The sequence below is a fragment of the Gossypium hirsutum genome, chromosome A05 (assembly GCF_007990345.1).
Source record: "Gossypium hirsutum isolate 1008001.06 chromosome A05, Gossypium_hirsutum_v2.1, whole genome shotgun sequence".
Classification (NCBI taxonomy): domain Eukaryota; kingdom Viridiplantae; phylum Streptophyta; class Magnoliopsida; order Malvales; family Malvaceae; genus Gossypium; species Gossypium hirsutum.
In genome coordinates, this window is record NC_053428.1 from 33,726,007 (window position 1) to 33,750,350 (window position 24,344).

The 24,344-nt window shown below is 35.8% G+C and overlaps 1 non-coding gene across 1 annotated transcript; it reads left to right on the forward strand.

Moving 5' to 3' along the window:
• Positions 1-23,915: 23,915 nt before the first annotated feature.
• Positions 23,916-24,022, forward strand: LOC121229866 (small nucleolar RNA R71). Its single transcript, XR_005927821.1, has one exon. It is a non-coding gene; the product is annotated as a small nucleolar RNA R71 (small nucleolar RNA).
• Positions 24,023-24,344: the final 322 nt, after the last annotated feature.

A 24,344-nucleotide genomic window follows, 5' to 3' on the forward strand; every position in this document is an offset into this window, starting at 1 on the left:
AATTTCAGATTTGGTGCTTGAACAACAGAAGGTAGAAGTTTAGTATCCATAAGAGCCAATAATTTATTAACAGATTCAAAATCATCAGACACCATTTTAGATTTATCTCCATAAGATGACTCAAAAGTTTTTTCTACTGATGAGTCAATTATGCCGACATGGTTTACGTCCAAGACTTCACTTAGGTGACTAATAGTGCTATAAACGTTAAACTTCACGATCTCCCCGTCAAACTCCATTGTGAGGGTTCCGCTTCGTATGTCAATCTTAGTATTTGCAATATGATATGTGATATTCGCGACAGGTTTTAAAAATTTATAAACGAATCGTTATTGAGACTAACTTAATATCACGATTAAGGCAAGTGTACCTATCGAACAGTAGTATAGTTCAGCAAGACCGAATTGTCGAACCCAAAGGAACCACGAGTACTAGTATTTACTTCCTTTTTATTATCTAGCCTAAAAATTAAAAGGTTTGGTTATCTAAACTAATTACTAAACTAAGAGTGCATAGAAAGAAAATTTAGGAAAATACTTTTGAGAAAATTCGATTGATTAAGACAATACCTAAGTAAAAATTCACCTAGACTTCACTTGTTATTTGACTCTGAATCAGACGATTTATTCATTTGACTTGATCCGTAGAAATCCCTAAGTTATATTATTATCTCTCTCGAGACTAATAACATCTAACCCTAGGTTGTTTAATTGAAATCTCTTTCTAATTAATACCCTAGAATTGCATTAACTCGATCTATGGATTCCCTTATTAGGTTTCACCCTAATCCAGTAAAATCTTGTCGCTCTATCTCTAGGCGCGCAATTAACTCCGCTTAATTATGACAAATTTACTCTTATAAAGGGTCATTCCTCCTCTGAATAAGAACATTAACTTGAATCAATATCCTGGAATATTAAAACAAGCATTAAGATCACATAATTAAGAACAAGTCAAATATTTATCGTACAATTCAGATAATAATAATAAGATCCGTCTTAGGTTTCATTCCCCTTAGATATTTAGGGGGTTTAGTTCATAATTATAAAAGAAAACATCTCAGAAGAATAATGAATACAAAACATAAAGAAAACCCAAAACCCCTGAATGGAAATTGAAAGGAGATCTTCAGTCTTGATGATGAATCCAGCTTTTGAGATGGACCAATCGGCTTCCCTCGAGTAATTTCTTGCTTCCTGCTCCGCGTCCCCCTTTTAAGTGCCTCATCAGGTGTTTAAATAGGCTTTTGAATGCCTAAAAACCCTCAAAATTGGCCTTTTCTGAATAGGACTCAACTTGGGCTCGGCAGGGACACGCCCGTATGCGATTATTTCAGCCCGTGGTTAAGGCTGTTAAATAGACACGGACGTGTGGTCTACTCGTGTAAGTCGTGCTTCGATCCTGCCAAATTGACACGACTATGTGACACGCCCGTGTGAGGAAGTCCAGGCGTGTTGTTTTCCTATGTTGGTCCGTTTTTCTCCATTTTTGGCCTGCTTCTCTGTCATTTTACTCTTCTATGCTCATCTAAGTGTAAAATATGAAATTAAAGGATTAGGAGCATCGAATTCACCAAATCTAAGGAGAAATAATCCATAAAATATGCTAAGCATGGGATAAAAATATGTATAAATTACGGTTTATCATAGTACTAAGGAAAGGTTACCCCAACAAGATGTCTGAAGACCCAGAGCGTTATTGACTTTGACTAATACGTCCTCGAGGACTCATTCGAGATGCACAATTGTCCTATCTTCCAACTGAATGGTAACACTTGTCTTTGTAAAAAAAACCCGCATTAAATTATTTATAAATAGAAAAAGGCATGACATTTATGGAGTCCCCTAAATCACACATAGCCTTCTTAATTCCTAAATGACCTATTTTGCATGGTATTGCAAACATGCCCCTATTTTTACATTTTGTTGGCATTTTCCGCTGTAATACTGCAGATACATTTTCACCAACACTTACCCTTTTATTACCTGTTAACTTTCATTTGTTGTTGCAGAGTTCTTTAAGGAACTTGGCATACTGCGTAATTTGTCTAATGGCATCCAACAGTGGTAAATTGATCTCGACATTTCTGAATGTTTCGAGGATCTCCTTATCTTCTTTACCTTTCTAACACTAATTTAATCATCCAAGAAATGGAGGTTGTATTTTCGAAAATGGAGGTTTCGCTTGGACTTGTTTGTTGTTTTCAGATTTTCCTGTGCGTTTTCTTGGCCAAGATTCCTACTAGGAATTGGTTCCAGTACTTTTCCACTTTGCAACGTCACTGTATTTGCCTGTTGTCTTGGATTAGGTTCTGTTTGTGGCGGCAACTTCCCTTGAAAGTTCAATTTCTCAATTGATATGGTCAATTCTCTTATAGATGCTTCGGTTTTCTGTTGAAAATCAAGCATATTAGCTGCTAATTTATTGACCAAAGTTTCTAGAGAATTACTTAAATCTTGTGGCTGTTGTGGAACCCAATTTTGGTATGGCTGGTTATATCTTGGAAATTTCCCTTGAAAGTTCAATTTCTCAATTGATATGGTCAATTCTCTTATAGATGCTTCGGTTTTCTGTGAAAATCAAGCATATTAGCTACTAATTTATTGACCAAAGTTTCTAGAGAATTACCTAAATCTTGTGGCTGTTGTGGAACCCAATTTTGGTATGGCTGGTTATATCTTAGAAATTTCCCTTGAAAGTTCAATTTCTCAATTGATATGGTCAATTCTCTTATAGATGCTTCGGTTTTCTGTGAAAATCAAGCATATTAGCTACTAATTTATTGACCAAAGTTTCTAGAGAATTACCTAAATCTTGTGGCTGTTGTGGAACCCAATTTTGGTATGGCTGGTTATATCGTGGATTGGCTCCATAACTTAAGTTAGGGTGGTCCCTCCATCATGGGTTGTAGGTGTTAGCGTAAGGGCCGTATCGCTTTTTTGGTGGCCAGGGAAATTTCCTATAGCATCTAAATAGGCCATAGTATTATCACACAAGCTAAGGCACGTATCTATCGTATGTTCAGGTGTAGCACATATTCTGCATAGCCGGACTAGTTTTGCTTTTTCTGCAACAAAAAAATTCAAAATATTAGTAATTCTATCAACCTTATCTTTTACGGTCAAATTACTTAGTTGGTGAACCTTCATAGGGGGTTCATAATTGGTTCAAAATTGCTGAGTATTTACAGTCATCGTGAAGATCAAGTCTCTTGTTTGCTGGGGAGTCATGTTGACCAACGCTTCTCCACTAGTGGCATCTACCATATTCATCTCTATGGGTTTCAAGCTTTCGTAAAACTATTGGAGGAGAGATTGTTCTGTTATACCATGTTGTAGGCAACTTGCACACAATTTCTTAAATCGTTCCCAATAATCATAAAGAGACTCTGTTTCTTTTTTTCTTATTCCAACGATCTCTCTTCTTAATTCACCTGCTTGTGATGTTAGAAAAAACCTGTTGAGAAATAAACGAGAAAGAACAGCCCAAGTTGTAATAGATCCAGGAGGTAAGTAAAATAGCCATTCCCTAGCTGAATCTGCTAGGGAAAAAGGGAAAGCGCACAATTTAATTTGATCCTCAGTTACCTTCTGAGGTTTCATACTAAGGCAAACCATATGGAACTCTTTCAAATACTTGTGGGGATTTTCGTTTTGCAACCTATGAAATGTTGGTAGTAGCTGGATTAAGCCTGGCTTTAATTCAAAATCAGTATCTATAGTAGGATATGCGATGCATAGTGGCAGTTGTTTTACCGGATTTGAGCCATAGGTTGAGGTGTTAGATTAAAGTTTTCGTTAACCTTAGCGTTAGGCACTTCTTCTAGGGAATTGACTTCTATTTTTTCGCTTTCAAATCTTTGAGTAGGGTTTTCATTAAGCCTAGACTCTACATCGTCGTCGATTCCAATTTCTGGCGGTGGATTACATTGAGCCCCAACCACCGCTGACTGCTTTTTCCTTAGCTTTGTTTCCTTGCGATTAGCTCTCGCAGTCTTTTCAATCTCCGAATCAAACGCAAGAGTACCTGGAGCAAATCTGGTCATAAGAAACAAAGAACAAGATTAGTACGTTACTGGTCCCCAGCAACGGCGCCAAAATTTGATGCGATCGTTGAGAGCACCAAAAATATTCTATTTCCTACAAAATAATAAAAAAGAACAGTAAAGGGGAAGTAAGGTCAAATCCTCAGGGACCGGATTGCACGAATGCTTTTTTTTTCAAAATCTTGGACAGAATCGTGCCCAAGAAAACCTGCAATCTTGAAATAATAAAAAATAGAATTAAAAGTCTAATTGAAATTACGAAATTAAATAAATTGAGAAAATTAAAATGGAGAATATAAAAATAACAGAGTTTGGAAAAAGAGAGAGTTTCTTTTTTGGCGAGATTCCAGCCTCCGGTTGTCTCGATTCGCCTTGGGTCTAATCCTTTTCTTTTAAGTGATGCTTCTTAAGTAGAACAAGCCAGTTATAGTGGAAAAGGATGCCTACAACCACCAGCTCTAGAATTTTATACTTAAGATTTGGCGGATCCTGAATTTAGCCAATAATCGTTTTTGTGGGAATGTCTTCTACTAGATCATCACTTCCCAATGGGGAATATCACGCCATTTTGTCTCTTAGCTCACCAACCTCTGATACAGAAAGGCAACGAACCGACTGTGCAATCTTCTGAAATTGTACAAAACGACCGTTCCTTGCGTAAGTTGAAAATATCACTTATTAAAGGATATGGACGGAAGCGTCAGCCCTAAAATGCGGAGAAGCGATGAATATTCGTTGAGAAGGCTAAGAGTGGATTCTAAGTCTAATGAACCCTTTTAGTTGAAGTTCGACAGCCTTCGGCTAGATTAGATTTAGTGGCTCATGGTTTTTGGGGAAAAATAAAAAATAATGGAAATGGAAATTTTTTATTGAAGTATGAAAAGAACAAAAAGACTAAATTTATGGGGGAGAGAGTGTTACAGCAAAAGATGAGTCTTCCTACTTGTGTTACTCCATCCCTTATTTATAGTACTAGGAAAGATAGTCTAGTCCTACTTAAATTCCAAAAGATAAATACAAATAATTAAATATAAATAAAGCTAAATAAAAATAAATCCTAAAAATAAATCTAAATAATAATCCTTAATAATTATCCTAATATAATTGGAATTAAAATAGAGTCTTGTGATATAAAATCTCTTCTTTTGCACTCTAGTCCTTGTGTCGTCCATGCTTGCACTATTGGCACCACCTTTTTCCCTGTGTTGCATGTTGGCCCATTTTATCTTCAAATTCACGATTTTTTCCCTTAAATTTCCTTTTGCCTCCAATTTAGTTCTCGAAAGATAAAAAACCATAAATAACTCAAATTAGTAGGATCATACTCAAAATAAACATATAATTAATATATAAAAATATGTCATTTTAAAGTATTATCAATTACCAAATGTCACACAACAATACGATAAAGTTAAAGCATGCTTCATAACAGCTTCATCATAAAACTAACTAAGTTATAATCTTCCAAATTCATACTACTATTGTTTACCAAAGTCCTAATATTCTACTTAAGGAAAGATAAATGCTTGACCGAGCATCCGCTGCGCTGCTCCGTTCAAGGTTGGGAATCACTTGAAATCCAATAAAAGATAAAATGAGTTGTGAACTCAGTGCGTAAAATAAGTTTATTCAATTAATTTTCATCTGTAAAGTAGTTTCAAATTCAGATATTTGATTCGATATAGAACTATTTACTGTTCAGGTTGAGAACAGATCAGTTATATACAAACTCATATATATATTGCAGATCAGATTCAGATGCATATATTCTTAAATCTCATCCACTACACACCATCTTCGACCATCCCAACTCACCGTTAAGGACGTTCAGTGCCCATACAACCCTACACACTACAAAGTGCCTGTTTGACATGTTTACAGTAACACAACTTAGTTGCTGGATCGTAATGCGACAAAGTGCCAGAATCGAAACAATTCACATGGTGGCTTAACCACTGAATCAGAGTAGATTACTTCCTTCCTCATAACATCCCAACCCATGCAAATACAAAGTACAATTATCCACAATATGTTTACATTTATAATATTCATACCTCTGTTATAAAGCATAAGAGAGTTCTCATTCAGTCAAATTCAGATTATTCATACAATGGGGAAATCATTATCAGTCACAAACAACAGTTACGGCTTAAAAAATGGTTTTGGGCCTATTTTACTATGCCATACAGCCTGGACACACGGTCATGTCCTTACCCGTGTGGCTCATATGGCCTGGGATATGCCCATGCCCTCTGCCCTTGTGGTTCTAAAATGTAAACAGAGAGTTACATGGCTTAGACACACGGTCACGTCCTTGCTCGCATGACTCACATAGCCTGGGCACACGCCCGTGTGCTTACCCGTGTGGTTCTAAATTACAAACAGTGAGTTACACGGTGTAGACACATGCCCATATCCCATGCCCGTGTGAACCCTGCACTAACATGGCTACACACGGCCTGGACACACACTCATGTGCCTTGCCCTTGTGGCTTTAAATCGATGAATAGTGAGTTACACAGTCACCCCCATGGCCTGGACACATGCCTGTGTGCCTGGCCGTGTGGCGTCAGCAGCCACCATTTCTGGTGACCGAAACTTACAACATTAGGAGTTTTGATACGCACCTAATTTCGCTTTAATGGAGAAACGTTAGTAAGACTACCCGAAACCTAAATAATCATTTACTAATCAATTATACCATCAATTTCAATAATTTAGCAAAATCAACCCACTGCCAAAAACACGTCGAAAGATTCGATGCAACCCCAACTTAATTCGTACACTCTCCTCGTATGAAACAGGGAAAATCAAACTAACACGGTGGGTTAACGTCTCTGTAATATCTTTGCCTAAAAAGGTAACCAATCGAACGGTTAAACAAAGTGTTCAAACAACTGAGCAAAACATGTTTCAACATAATATTGTTAACTCGATAAAACTCGTAAAACGAGAGAAAAGTAATAGCAAAACTTACTCAATAATTGTAACACCCCATCCCGTAACCGTCACCGGAATAGGTAAAGGGCGTCATCGGACAGACAGAACATTACAGAACATTACAGAATTACTGATATCATACAATATCAATACATAAGTATTCATCCTCAATTCAACCTTTAATATGGTCTACGAGACCTAAAACATACATTTAGGAAAGGTCGGGATTAAACCAAACTCATTCAGAATTTTCAGAACTTAACCAAATATTTTAAATCTGCCAAAGTCACACGCCCGTGTGACTAGGCCTTGTGACTCACACGGGCATAAGCCATGCCCATGTGATCCAACCGTACTAAAAAAGGTCAATATGACTTTTTCACACGGCCAACAGACACGGCCGTTTGCTATGACCTGTGATATTTAGCTAGCTACTGACTTAAGCCCACGGCCATAAGGCACGGACGGGTTCCCTAATCGTGTAAATTTTATGAGGTTACTGCCAAACTAACACGGCCACCAGGCACGCCCGTGGCCTCTGTCCGTACGGCACAAAGCAGGCTTGGTTTAAGCCAAATTTGCCACCCCTTTTTGGGTCCAATCCTTCAAGCAATAATATACAACATTCATACCAAACTTGTAATGACCCAAAATCCAAGGGCATCGGAAAAGTGAGTTATAGGGCCTCCGTCTTAGTGAAATAAGTTCGAAAATAATTATTAAAAATATTTATGAGCCTAGTGGTTTGTCTAATTAGGATTTAATTAGGTGAAATTAGCTTAATTTAGAATAATTAGAAAAAAGAACTAAATTGAAAAAGGGGTAAACGTTTAATTCTAAAGTAATAGAAAATAAAAAGGATCAAAATGGCAATTAAGCCATTTACATAAATTGAGGCGGCAAATGGAAGAAAAATCAAGATTTTTCTTGAATGTATGTATTATATATATTAAAATTATTATTATTATGGTTTTATAATTATTATGATTATTTAATGAATATTATATTTTAAATAAATTAAATAGTTGATAAATATATGGTAATAAAATATACATGTGTAAAAATTATATTGGTACATTTGTAATTTAAATACTAAATTACTTATAATTTAAGTAAAAAGATATTTGTTAATTAAATAATTAAATTATTAAATTATGAGATTTTTGTTTGAGAAACAAATTAAATAATGACAAATGTAATAAAATTATTGGTACAAATGTAGAATTAAATATGTGTACAATTGTAAAATATGTAAATGATGTTAAAATAGATATTTAAAATAAATATATTATAATATATGCTAATTAAATAAGTAAAGCAAATAAATATAAAAGAGAAATAAAGAAACAAAAGGGAATAGAAACAAAATTGAAAACGGGAAGCAGGGGAGAAAAAGAGAAAGAAAAAGGGAAAGAAAAATAAAAGAGAAAACTAAGGATTTGAAGCTTGGAGTTAATTTGGTAAGTCAATTAAGTCCTTTTTAGTTAATCTTGATGTTTTAGAAGCTTTGAAACAAGATTTTGATGAAAATAAGTTGATAGTTCAAGAGTTCATATGTTTCCAAATATGGTTCATGTTGGACAAATTATGGAATTAGGGATTTAATTGAATGAATTCTAAGTTAGAATTGATTAAGGGATTAAATTGTAAACTAGGCTGTAAGTTTTATGTTGTAGGGACTAAATTGAAGAAATTTCAAAATTAGGGAAATATGCAGGAAATTTTATAGTTAAATATGAGTTTAGACAAAATTTGAATAGAAAAAGAGAGTGAATTGGATTAAGAAAATAATTAAGTTTAGTTAGGATTAAATTGGGAATAAGGTAGGAATTGTTTAGAAATTTAATTATTTATTATAATTAATGCTGTAAATAATAATGTAAATTACTATTATTTTTGTAGTCAACAAAGAACCTGAAGCATCAGCATCGAAAGGAAAGGAGAAAGTCATCGAGGACTAAAACGAGAGAATTACGGTGTGTATTACTATAATTCGAATTTTAATTATTATTGATTGCTGAATTTTTAATTGTTATGTATGGTAAGTAAGACTGGAGGTAAGTATGTGAAATTGATCTGAATATTGAGTGAAAATGAAAGTGATGTAAATTGAATAGGATAAGTGAATTATGGAATATGTGATTATTTGAAAAGTGTATTGATTGAAAAATGAATGGTGATTTGAAATGTGAATTGAAAGTGATATAGAATTGAGAATGTGAATTGAATACCCTATTAACTAGTTGGGCTGAGTCGGATATAGTTGGCATGCCATAGGATTAGAAGTGTTCAGGGATGCTTCGACCTCGAGTCGATGAGACACTAGGTGTCACTAAATTTCTTCGGATAGATTCGATGAGGTACTGGGTACCAACTTTACTTCGGCTAGGCCGATGAGACACTGGGTGTCAACTATTACTTCGAACTATCCGATGAGGCACTGGGTGTCATATTGGTGTGTTTGGTTGGATCCATGTATCCGCCAAAGTCCGAGTTACGTTAATAGGGTGAAAAATTGAAATGTGAATTTAAGGCATTGAAATAAAAAAAAAAGAAAAGAAAAGAAAAGAAATTGAATTATGAATAGAAATTGGAATTGTGATAGAAAGAGAAAAGTATGAGCTAAATGTTCATAAGTGCTTTAAATTCAAGTTTGTGAAAAATACATTGATTGACGAATAATTAAATTGAATTGTTATTATGAAATGATGAAAATAAAAATAAAAATAAAGTATGAATTAGTATTTAAGAAATTAATTGTTATGTATTTTAATATTTATATTTTTATTATTGATGATATATTTTGAATTATGGTAATACCACTGAGTATATCCATACTCAGCGTACGGTTGTTTCCGTGTGCAGGTTAGTAGAAGTCAAGTGTCCCGGCTCAGCATCCAGAAAAATCCCGACTTTAACACAAATTTGGTGATGTATATTTTTCTTTTGGGTAAAGGTGGCATGTACATAGGTGTTGTTTAGTCACTTGAATATGTATATTACTTTGGGTAGTGAAGGATGAATTATAAGATTTAGATGGTTAAATGAATGAAGTTTTTAATCAATTTAGAATGATGCTATGATAGTTATTAAGTTAAAAATTATGTTAATGATATAAATATTTGTTATATGAATGTGAAACATTGGTGTTGGTTGTTTTGGTTTGAATTTGCAGGGGGTTTTAGGTAAAAATAACCAGAAATGCTGCCGAATTTTTTTATAAAAAAAATTTCCCGAAATACTCGAACAAGTCTCGTTCTACTTTTAATACGTGTTTGAACTTCGAGAGTCCAATATAGGGACTTAATTATTATATTATACTATGAAAGTTATATTAATTGTAAATTATTCATAAGTTGTCTAATATGTCCGGTAATGCCTCATAACCTCGTTCCGGCGACGGTTTGGGGTTAGGGGGTGTTACAAAACTTTCTAACCAATTCCAAGCTTAAAGATGAGCAAAACACATTAGAATATACACCAAAGCTATACACATACTATCATTTGTTAGCCAATTCACATGGCATAACATATATATACATAGGAAAACTTATATACATAGATTTTCTAGCCTATACATGCCATACTAAAAAAAATATATCTACACTTTCAAAAGTACTAAAATGAGATCGATAGTGTGGTGGCGATTCTCGACTATCCCCGAGCCTTCAGTAGCTACGATAACTATAAAACAGATAGTAAACACACAGAGTAAGCTATAAAGAGCTTAGTAAGTCAAATACAATTCAACCATATAGATTCATAAACTCAAACATGCTCCTTTGTATGCATATATGTCATGCTTTATTTCCAATTCCATACATATTTCGCAGAGACAGAGTTTTTCATATTCAGAATTTAGTATGATACAAACGTACCTGCATAGATTATACATTTCATATACTCAATCTCAGATTTCGTACGCCATCATTAGACGGGTTAGAAACGATACAGATGCTTATAAACAAGTACAATGTCGACGTCCCAGACGTGGTCTTACATGTAATTCAATATCGATGCCTCTATCCTAGACAGGGTCTTACACGAAATGAAATACGATGCCGATGTCCCAGACATGGTCTTGTACATAAATCTCAATCGAGGCCTGTGTCCCAGACACGGTCTTACACAATGTCTCAGACAGATGTCAACTTTACTTAGGAACATATAGAGTTTTTTAGATATTAACATATTATCATACTTTACTCCAAAGATATACATCAGGCACTCATGGCCATCCAATACAGATTACAGTTTATATGTGCAGAATTTAGTTTAATTAACCCGTAATTGTAATTTGACTTACTTCGGACGGATTTCGGATAAAACGAGTCGTCTATTCAACTATATTGGACTTCCCCCGATCTAAGTCCGATTTTCTTTGTTCTTGATCTAATACAATACAAATTCAACCATTCAACCATTCATTTCATTCAATTTAATCCATATACACATATTTAGGGCACTTTACATTTTAGCCCTTACATTTTCACACTTTGGCAATTTAGTCTATTTTTCACAAAATCAGAAATATGCAAAATTCACCAAGACTATAACTTGGCCGAATATACATGGCTTCCATACAAGCCCAAATAACATATTTATTTCACAATTTAGTCATTCAAAACCTCATTTTCACAATTTAGCCCATATAGCTCACATGATAATCATTTACCAAGCCTTCATAATTCATCCAAAAACATCACAAAGCTCATGATAGCAACACTGGCATTTCATGAAGTCTTTAACAGGAATAGAAATTCAGACATCGGTTTTGAAGAACACAAAGCAACGATCACAGAAACGTAGAAATTATAAAAAACAGACGAAAATTCATACCTTAATCAAGGATTAAGCTAGCCGAATATCAAAACCCCAATTTGACTCTTTTTCTTGCTTCATTCGGCCAAGAGAATGGTAAAAATGAATACCATTTTATGTTATAATTATTTAACATATGTTTAATTTACAATTCACCAAAATACCCTTTAGTTATAATTCATTAAAGCTTACCTAACACGTCCATAATTGTCCACCATTAACATAAATGGTAAATTTGACATGCAAGGACCCATATTTTAAAAGCCAAACCAAATAGGTGCTTTAACATTTGGCACTCAACTTTTACACTTTACGCGATTTAATCATTTTTCATAATTAAGCACAGAAACGGACAAATTAAATCACAGAAACTTCGCAGATATAAATTCACATATCATAGACACAGAAAATAATATTAAAATATTTTTTAGACTCGGATTTGTGGTCCCGAAACCACTATTCCAACTAGGGTCAAAACCGGACTGTTACAATAATCGCACAGTCGACCTTACAGGCAACGAGGAACTCTCAATTAACGCAGAATTGACTACCAAAGAAGGAAAAATAAAAGAAAAGAAGAAGAATTGAAAAAAAATAAACTTAGAGAAAAACTTAAGGAAAGAGATACGACAGAAACTTTTTAGACTATTTAAAATTAACCACCTCCTTCCTACAATTGCAAAAAAATTATTTTCTAATGCATACTATGGGATTCAAACTCAGAATGTAACACCTCTAACCCGTATTCATCGTCAGAACAGGGTTTCAAAGCATTACTGGAACTTTCAGAACATTTTACAAATAATTCATGTAAATTACTTTTCATTAACCGAGATCATTTAAAACGTCCATTAATTGAACCGTCGAGGTCCAATACAAGCATTAGAAACGATTCGGGACTTAATCGGGAACTCTAAGAATTTTCATGACATTTCAAAAATTTTTTCAAGTTACAGGGCTCACACAACGGTGCGGTCCAAAGGGCACGCCTGTGTGACCCTGGGACACGCCCATACTACAGGCCGTTTTTGACCCTGTGTAACTTTCTGACTTGTGCACACGGCTATGGCACACGTTCGTGTGCTAGGCCATATGGTTAATTAATTCAATTCGAAATTTAGGTGCAGGTTTTATGCGGCCAAGACACACACCCGTGTTCTAAGCCGTGTAACACACACGGCTGAGACACACCCTTGTGTCTCTGCCCGTATGCTCAATTCTGAGCATTCTTTTTCTCAAAATTTAGGGTTCAAGGGACACATAACCTAATTACATGCCCATGTACCCGGCCTTGTGTCACACACGGTTTAGACACATGCCCGTGTATTTGCCTATGTAGACAAAATAAAGCCTTTTCTAGCTTCATTTCTCACCCAAAAACACACCCATGACCTGCACTTGAAGCACACATCCAATACCAACCATTGCAAGCATTCAAATTAAACAAATTCCATCATTCATCATGGCATACCATTACGTGCATACATGTTTATAATCTTACCTTAGTTAAGTCCTCAAGTTAGACATAATTTGATCAGCTACTTAACATATATGTAGCTACCATAGTTTGACATTACAAGTATATCAAAACAAACTATTACTAGCCATTCTAATGGCTAGATTACAAGCATCATTTACATTTACATGCCAATATGGCCAATATAACCTATACATGCCATTACAACCACAATTGATTTACCATAATATACCGACATGGGCCGATGGATAGTGTCAGTTATCTCTGCCAAGCTTCCAATCTAACGAGCTTCTGATTTACTATAAAACAGAGAAATAAAACTAAGTAAGCATAAAATACTTAGTAAGTTCGTATAACATGGTATTTAACTTACCATTCATTCTATTTTGAGGTAACTATGTAAGGCACATTCATTCAATTTGACCTCAAGCCCTACACATATCCTCATCGCCCTTGTTAGTTATATATTCCATAATAATATCAAAAACATGTATGGGTTCAATAACAATCAAGTTTCCATGCACATATGCTTTTCACAACATGTATAATTCACATTGCTATATCTCAAGTATAATTTCATACTAGTTTATTTTGAGTTCAAATCATTTCATATCAGAACTTCAAATTATTTCATATCAGAACTTTACTCATATTACTCGAAATATCAAGGTCACGATTAGTACACTTAAGGTGTACAAGTTTATAATCAAGAATGAACATATATTCATCAAATGAAGTCCATAAACAAATACCATCATCTTACTTTTTCATATATCATTTGTCATGTAGCATCATTTTCATGGATTTCAGACAACTACATGTAATAACTCATTTCGTATTCATGTTCTTTCATGTCAAGATTTTTACCGGTTGAATTTGTTTAGAACATTGATGGATACACATGTAGTACACCCAAGGTGTACAAATCAGAATTCATCAATTCATATTCAATGGTACTCATAAGGTATTATTTCAGAGAGTACACTCTCGAGCCACACACGTATACAACAGGATTACCAGTGTAAGCTTAATCCTTTTTATGACATATACTCTTAAGAGCTTGATCTGGATTACCCATCCGGACTAAATCTAATCCATAACATATGCTCGAGAGGACTCATATCAGGATTACCTGTCCGGGCTAAATCCCGTTGGCAACAAAATGCAAGACCTCTTTCATTTTGGGAAATCCCATATCCATCGAATTTTCCATTAATTTAAACGAAATTTAGCATCTTTCAAGCATTATCAAGCATGTGGTCAATCTCATACATTTTTGCATTTATGCAATTCAAATGTTCACAATCAACTCAAGTATAAAATTAACATTTTTATAATTTATTATTTGTCGGGCATTATAATTGATTGGGCATTTTCATTTATCGGGCTTTAATGTGTATGTGATCATTTCACATATTTATTGCATTTATACAATTCACAAACACAACATTTAATTCAAGCATAAAAACATATACAATTTAGTTACACGAACTTACCTCGACAATGTTCGTGTATATAAAATCTACTAACCCGACATTTTTCTCTTTCATCGTTCTAGCTCCGAATTTGGTCTATCCGAATCTATACAAGTAAATTTAATATCAATTTACTATATTTCACATTCAAGTGGACTTAAGTGTCATCCTAGGCAAAATTACCATTTCGCTCCTAACTTTTCCATAAATTTCCATTACGTCCGTAGGCTCGGAAAATAAATTTTGTGCAATTTACTCCCTATTCCAAGCCTAAACAAAATCCAATTACAAAATTTACAACAAACGCATTCATAAAAATTCAGAATTTTTCATTAAATTTCACAACTTTACATTTTAGTCCCTAAATCATGTTTTCATTAAAAATCACATTGTAAAAGTTGTTTACCTTTCAACAACCTTTCATTTTCTACCATAAATTTCTAATTTTCAGCATATTCATCCCTGACCCATTTTCCATACTTTGATAACTTTTCAAAGTAATCCCCCAAGTAGATAGATTAACCTATCCCGGTTTCAAAAATATCAAATTACTAAAAATGAGACAAGGAAACTTATCCAATTTGGCCATGAAAGTTTCTTCTCTCGCTCCTAAGGTTTCTATGTATTATTTTGGGGAAGAAGATGAGAAAATAAGATGATATCTCTTTTATCATCTTTTAATTAATTAAATATTTTCACTTTCCAATTTAGTTCTTACCCCTTGTCGAAATTTACATGGATGAGTCACCAAAATATCTACATAATTTTCTTTAATGGTCTAATTACCATATAAGGACCTCAAGTTTTGAATTCCATAGCTATTTAATTCTTATAGCTACTAGAATTCAAATTTTGCATTCTATGTGATTTGGTCCTTTTCGTAATTAAACACATAATTGATAAAATTTTCTTTTTAAAATTTTCACATGGAATTTCTAACATAATACAGACCATATAATAAAATAAAAATAAATTTAATTTTCAGCTCGGATTTGTGGTCTCGAACCACTGTTCCGATTTGACCGAAATTAGGCTGTTACAGGACTAGACAAAATACAGACAGATGCTTAACCAGTGAACCAGCAGGCTCATTCTTAACACTGATTTACATAGAATTGAACTTAACTATGAAACGTGTGGATGAAGGTTGTTTTAAAAACAATCACAAAACTTTTTAACAATGCAACTCGAACTCTAGACTTTAAACTTAAAACCAGAGCACAAAACTAGTGATATAGAAATCTAATTACTTCATATTCTCACAATTAAACTCCTAAAATTTTAAGGCATTACAACTCTCTCCCCCTAAAAGAAATTTCGGTCTTGAAATTGTACCCGTGTTAAACAAATACGAATACAGACGTTGGATTGCTTCTTCGGGTTCCCATGTAGCTTCCTCAGTACCATGGTTCCACTACAGAACCTTTACTAGAGAAACAATTTTCTTCCTCAGCACTTTAACATCATGTTCCAAAATCCAAACATGTTCCTCTTCGAATGCTAATTTAGTCGCAACTCGATCTCGTCGATAGTAGCAATATGCGATGGATCCGAATGATATCGTCTCAGCATCGAGACATGAAACACATCATGAATTTGATCCAGCTCATGTGGTAATTCCAACTAGCAAAAAATAAGTCCAACCCGCTTCAAAATACAGTAAGGTCCAATAAATCTCAGGCTTAGCTTGCCCTTGCGTCCAAATCGGAGGACCTTTTTTCACGGTGATACTCTCAAGAAGACTTGATCACCAACAGAAAACTCAATATCTTTCCTTTTTAAATAAGCATAAGACTTTTTCTGATCCGATGCGGCTTTCAGTCGATCCCGAATTACTTTCACAGTGTTCTCAGTTTCAAAAACCAGCTCAAGACCCATGATCGCGTGATTTCGTGATAGGTTTTAAATATTTATAATTAATCGTTATTAAAACAAACTATTATCGCGATGTAGGCAAGTGTACCTATCGAACATTAGTATAGTTTTAGCAAGACCGGATTGTCGAACCCAAAGGAACTAAAAGTACTAGTAATGACTGTCTTTTTATTATTTAGCCTAAGAATAAAGAGGTTTTGTTTTTAACTAACTAATTATCTAAACTAAGAATCCACAGAGAATATAATTGGGGAATTTTTTTTGGAAAATCGATTGAATTAAGACAATACCTAAGGAAAAATCCACCTAGACTGTACTTGTTATTCTGGCTCCGAATCGGACGATTTATTCATTTAACTTGTTTTGTAGTGATCCCTAAGTTATGTTATTATCCCTATTCAAGACTAATAACGTCTAATCCCTAGATTGAATAATCAAGACCTTTCTCTAATTAACACCCTAGGGTTGCATTAACTCGATCTATGGATCCCTTTATTATGTTTCACCCTAATCTGGCAAAATCATGTCACCCTATGTCTAGGCGTGCAATCAACTCTACTTAATTATGACAAATGTACTCTTAGACAGTGTCTATTTCTCCTTTGAATAAGAGCTTATCTTGAATCAGTATCCTGGGATATCAAAACAAGAATTAAGAACAAGTCAAATATTTATCATACAATTCAGAAAATAATAACAAGATTCGTCTTAGGTTTCATTCCCCTTAGGTATTTAGGGGATTTAGTTCATAACTAAATACGATAACATCTCAGAATAATAAAGAATACAAAACATAAAGAAAACCCAAAACTTCTGAAGGGAAATAGAGGAGAGATCTTCAGTCTTGATAATGAATCCGGCTTCTGAGATGGATCAATCAGCTTTCTTAGGGTAATTCCTTACCCCTTACTCTGTGTGTCCCCTTTCTCCTCTTCTAGGTTGTATTTATAGGCTTTGGAATGCCTATAAGCCCTCAAAAGTAGCCTTTTCTGAATTGGACTCAACTTGGGCTAGCAGGGACACGCCCGTGTGTGATTATTTCAAGCCGTGTTCAAGGCTGTTAGAATGGCACGGGCATGTGTTCCACCCGTGTGAGTCGTGCTTCAATTCTGCCAAATTGACACGACCGTGTGGGCTACCTGTGTGAGGAAGTCCACGCCATGTTGATTTCGTACTTTTGCCCATTTTCTCCGTTTTTGGCTCGTTTCTCATTCCTCTCGCTCTCTTATGCTCTCCTAAGTATAAAACATGAAATTAAAGCATTAGGAGCATTGAATTCACCAATTCGAATAGGAAATCATCCAAAAAATACATTAAACATGGGGTAAAAATATGTATAAATTATGGTTTATCAAATACCCCTACACTTAAGCATTTGCTTGTCCTCAAGTAAAATCCTCAACTCATAATCAAAATAAATTCTTCTCAGCTTATAATTTCTATCTATAATATCTCAAAATAATCCATAGGTAATCATACATTGAGAATTCAAATAAAAGAACATAAAAGTTTCAAACATTCCAAGTTGAGTATTTAATTATGCAAACATACGTGTCTCCCCTCATCTAAGTAATTACCTTTGATTCAGAATATCACAGAGTTTCACATCCTCACTAAAGATTCACTCAAATCACTCGAGGTGTTTAAGGATAATAAATAAAGCACTCAATAGTCAATAATGAAAAGTCATTACCATAGGCTTGCATGAAAATCAAATCTCCACCACTATAATTTAAGATGATACATCAATCAAAAGGTCTTTAGAGGGTTGTAATGAGGCTTGGTTAGGGGGTGTAGTCACAAGCTGAAAGAAAGGGTTAGAATCGAGATTGAATTGAAAAATTGCCTAACTAGAAAAAGAGTTAATCATCACTTGCATACAACAGAGCTTTTCTCAGAATATGGAATTTAAATACTGAAGCTTACAAAGTATACATGTTTTTTTTAAGAACAAGTCAAATAACATAGACTAACTATTAAGAACAAGACATAGCTAAGCAATTTATTCAACTCAAATCTCGACAAAAATAGGGATTAATTTAGGGGATTTCAACAATAATGGGTTAAGGGTTAATATTAAGGGTAATACAAGAAATGGCTTGTTAGGCTCAAGGGTGTTTACTAGGGGTTAATCGTGGAGGTAGGCTTTTCATGGCATGAGTGGGTTAATCCTAAGTGCCTTAATCATTTTGACATATCAAATCAAATAGTATGGTCTGGACATGCATAATCAAGCAAGTTCTAGAATAACAGTTCGATATTGACGCACTTAAAGCAATAATAAAAGTGAACATGAAAGAATTAATAGATGCTCAAAAGGCTCAAAAATCTTACAAAAATTATGGCTTTTTGATGTTTAAAACTTGTGAATTCTATTTCAAAGTAATGCCTAAACTTTGGGGAAACAACCTAAGATTTTAAATTCTTAAAAATCAACTTATCATGCTTGATTCTCTAATGTCTTAAGGTTTAAACAATCAATGCATAAATGCCTATGTTTTAATTTAAGATATATCAATCAAAATCATAAATCAATCAAAATTTATCCTAAATACGATATGACAGCTTTTCTAGAGAACAAGGCTATTATTTAGGGATTTTTCTGATAATGAAATAAACACCCCCCACACTTAAGATGTACATTGCCCTCAATGTACAAAGATAGATATTAGAATATAAAAATAAGATAGGGGGAGAAGTGAAACTTCTTGTATGATGAATTCCTCGAACTGGAGTTTTGGAGAGTAATCAGTTCAAGAGTAGAGGAGGATACTCCGGCGGTCGTAGCGGTTCATTATCCCATAGGTCTTGCGCCAAGAGAATATTATGTCTAGTAGTAGCTATGATCATGGTCGATCAGGACATGGCAGTCATGGAGAACCTTTCCCGATGGAGTTTGTAGTTTATATGCGATGATTAGCTTAAAAGCTCTATATAACTGTGATAAAATCAGGAACTTTTTAGGGGATATTAGGAAGAATAATTACTTATAAAGAAATAATTGAAATTGGTAATTAAAAAAATCTAAAATCTAATAAAAATAAAAAATAGTTCAACAAAAATTAAAAACATAATATAATAAATAAATATTTTTAAACATCTTCATCGCTGGATGGTTCGCGAGGTGGGACTGACGATGAGATGTAGAGGTGCTGACAAATCTGCTGTAGAGTAGCATTAATGTTGTCAAATCGTTGAAAACACTACTGCTCGAATCGAGTAAAGTGCTCAGAGATGTCAGCATATGAAGTTGCCGTATCTGGACGAGAGGGTGGTGGTGGCTGGGATGGTGGGTCATCGTGCTGCTGAGGGACATCATCAGGAATGTCCTCGTAGGCCTCCTCTTCGGTAGATTGGGTGAGACGATATTAGGAAGGGTTGGTTCCTCGGCGCCTCTCGATCATCCTCAAGCTAAGCATGCTCGAGATGCCTTGTGGAGACATCTGACAGATGAGGGTAAGGGATAATACTTGGGCCGCGGTGCTGAGGAGCCCGAAGTGTTGAGCCAACTGAGTCACGTAGGGGCCAATGGAAATGAGCCCCTTCCTATACCGCTCCATCTGGTGCTGAATCGCGAGGGCAATGAAATAGGTAAGGTCAATGACGACGTGAGTGTGGACGACGATAGTGCTCTGTCACCGTCCTGTAATTGTGTGAGCCAAAATAGCGTGTAGGTACCTTAGAGATGGAGGGAGAACCGATGCCTTGGAGCGGCTAGGATTGCAGGTGGCCCTACCTAGTACTAGTGCGTCCCAACACCGTGAAGGAGAATGATGGATATGGCGGTTGAAAGCATGTAAGTCATTCTCCTCATTGAATTACTCCGTATATAAACCCAGTGTAGCACCAAACTCTGGGACGCTTAGCTGGCGGACTAACCCGCCTAGGCGAAACTGGACCATGCTGGGATCATCGTAATTCGTCATTACGGTTTAGAGATGAAGCGTTGAGCATAGTTCTATCATGAGCTCGAGATATGTTGGTTCGATGATCCTAAAGAATAACTCCCAATGGTCGGTGGATAGGAGGGACCGAATCGCATCAGCCATCTGAACTTGTTTTACGGCAGCCTAGTTGATGCAGTGGCCCACAATTAAAGGTCGGGCCCGAAGTATTTGGAAAAGTTCTTCTTGGGGCCCTTAGAGGAACTGAATGAGAGGGTGACGAATTTTTGTGGTTGGACCCGTGAAAGATGACGCTCTCTTCCTCTTCTTCAAAGCAGGGACAGCAGCCTTCTTTCCTCGTGAAGACGACATTATAAGCCTGTAATATAAAGAATAATAACAATTGGTAAACGAATTTGAAAATGTAAAAATTCATGAATTTGAACTAACTATTTCAGCCAAAACTATAATATGAAGCAAACTCAACCAAAATAACAATGAGAATAAGAATAGTAATATAATGGGTATGAGGTTTTCCTAATTTCGATTTAACACGGAATGTATGATAACTAACCTAAGAATGCAAATTAAATGATAGAATAATGAGAAAAATGAAGAATAGTTCAAAATATATGAAGATTATGTTGATAACAAGCATTAGAAGTAAGTAAAATAGAAGTGAAATGAGTAAACAAATGCTAGGGGAGAGAGATTGAGCGTCAAAAATAGAGTGGGAAGCGGCGCACGAATGTGGCAGGGAGGCCTTGTGGACTTGCAGTGGCTAGGGTTAGGGTTTTTAAATGGGAAAGAAAGTGAATAGTGTAGGGTATTTTATAAATTTTGGGGCACACGGCCATATAACACGCCCGTGTCCCCAATTTCAGCCTGTGTGATTCGCGAATTTCAAATTTGGGCGCGTCTGACATTAAGTAAACGTCAGTGTTCCTTGGGCGTGTGGTTGCACACGGCCATTTCGAACGACCATGTCTAGCTTCGTTCGCTTCTCCCACGCCCGTGTATGCAAGGTCCACGCCCGTGTTAATTTAACAGGTTCGACCACGGGTACTAGTCATGGGCGTGTCGCACGTCCATGTTGTTTTAAAAGGTTTGCCCACGGTTCTTTCACATGGGCGTGTGCCACGCCCGGTTGTTTTGGCAGGTTCGGCCACAGCCATGTCGCACGGCCGTGGCATTTTATTGTAGTCCGTGTTTGGGGAAACCCTTGCCCTGTTTTCACACGGCCCTAAGCACGCCCGTGTACTTGGCCGTGTCTTTGTGGAAAAACCTGTATTCAAGATCTCTATTAGTAAGTTAGGTGTTAAATACTAAATTTTAAAGAAATTAATAATGTTAGTGCTCTGGTTGCCTCCCGAGAAGCGTTTATTTATAGTTTAAGCTCAACCTACCTCTCCATTGAATGGTCATGGTGGTTCGAGGAGTTTATACTCATCATTCATGTTATTAATCTCATCAAAATAAGGTTTTAAATGGGTGTTGTTTACCTTAAAAGTGCCGAACTTGGGTTGACTCACATTGACCGTACCGAATGGGAAAATCCTAAGTACCGTGAGAGGGATTTCTTCATTCGATATGGTAGCGACAATGTGGGGTTATGTGACATCTAATAAGACTCTATCTCCAACCTTAAGTTGATCTGGAAAGGGGTTAAGCTTGTTCTGTCGAAGATTCAGTTTGTCAGGTGTTCTCGATTTATGCGTCCGCCATTCATCTAGCTCCTCGATTTGTAGCCTTCGATCTTCATGAATAGGTCCTCTACTATTGGTTGCGAATGACTCATGTGCTACCTTCACACTCATTTCCTGCAAAGTAGGTTGTACCATATTGTCAGTTTTAAGGAATGGGTAAAACGATCACCTTCAATTTCCGATGTGTTGCCAGAATTGCGAGCTTGAAAAGTGATTGTTTAGTCTCCCACACGGAGTGTGAGTTCACCTTTGCCAAAATCAATAATTGTTTTAGCAGTTGCTAAAAAGGGCCTTTCTAGAATTAAAGGAGTGTTGCTATCTTCCTCTATATCTAGAACAATAAAGTCAACGAGAAATATAAATTTATCGATTTTAACTAGTACATCTTCAATAATACCCCTAGGGGATCTTATAGTTTTATCTGCTAATTGAATGCTCATCCTAGTCTGTTTGGGTTTTTGGAGACCTAATTGCTTAAACATTTTGTAGGGCATGACGTTAATACTAGCCCCTAAATCAGCTAATGCATTATTAACATCTAAACTACCAATTAAGCAAGGAATTGTAAAACTCCCTGGATCTTTTAGTTTGTTGGGTAGTTTATTTTGGAGAATAGCTGAGCAAACTACGTTCAGCTCCACATGCGGTGCCTCATCCAACTTCTGCTTATTTGCTAAAAGCTCCTTTAAAAATTTCATTACGTTTGGCATCTGCGATAGGGCTTCTATAAATGGTAAGTTAATGTGTAATTTTTTTAAGAGTTTAAGGAATTTACCAAATTGTTCATCTGAGCGGTCTTTCCTTGTCGCGTTGGGGTATGGCACACGAGGTTTATATTCGATATCACCGTTTTGTTTTTATTGTGATCTACCTCACCTTGACTTTTGCTTACCACAGTTTCTTGCCTCGGTTCTAGTTCACGCTCAACGACTCCGTCCTCATCTTGAACGTTAATCGTGTTGAGCTGTTCCCTTGGGTTAGGTTCGATATTACTCAGAAAACTACCTTGTGGTCGTTTGGGGATTAGTTTGGAAAGCTAGCCTATCTGAGTTTTGAGCTCTTGGATCGATGCTTGTTGATTTTTTAAGTGCTGTCTCGGTGTTCTGAAAATGAGTTTTTGACACTGATATAAAATTTGAGAGCAACTCTTCAAGGTTCGGCTTCTTTTCCTATTGGTAGGGTGGTTGTTGGTAGTCCGGAGGTGGTTGTGGTCTTTGATTTCCTTGACCGCCCCACGAGAAATTGGGGTAGTTCCTCCAACCTGCATTGTAAGTGGTACTATATGGATTGTTTTGAGGTCGAGGATTATTACCCATGTAATTTAATTGCTCGTTATCCATGTTGTTGCCATAGGGTTGGTATTCTGAATGGCTTGTTCCACCTCCACTTGTTTCTCACTGCATTACTGGGAGAACCTGTGAAGAACTAAGAAAACCATCAATTTTCTTATTCAAGAGTTCTACCTGATTAGAGAGCATGGTGACTGAATTGACGTTATAAACACCGACTATTTTTGTTGGCTTTGTCCTCATGACTTGCCACTGATAGTTATTCAATGACATCTCCTCTATGAACTCATAAGCAATTTCAGGTGTTTTATTATTGATGGTACCGCCAGCAGCTGCGTCAACCATTGGTCGAGTCGAAGGATCCAGGCCATTATGGAACGTTTGAACCTGGAGCCAAAGCGGTAACCCATGGTGAGGGCACCTTCTCAAAAGGTCCTTGTATCTCTCCCATGCATCGTAGAGTGTTTCTAAATCCATCTGCACAAAAGAAGAGATATCATTACGTAATTTAACCGTGTTAGCCGGCAGAAAATATTTTAGTAAAAATTTTTCGGTCATTTGTTCTCAAGTAGTAATTGACCCTCATGGTAATGAGTTCAACCACTGTTTAGCTTTGTTCCTCAATGAGAAAGGGAATAACCGAAGAAGAATGGCATCGTTAGAGATGCCATTGATTTTAAATGTATCGCAGAATTCTAAGAAGTTTACTAAGTGAGCATTGGGATCTTCATCCTGCAAACCATCAAACTAAACAAACTGTTGTATCATTAGAATTGTGTTAGGTTTCCATTCAAAAGTATTTGCAGCTACAGCAGGTCTAACTATGCTTGAT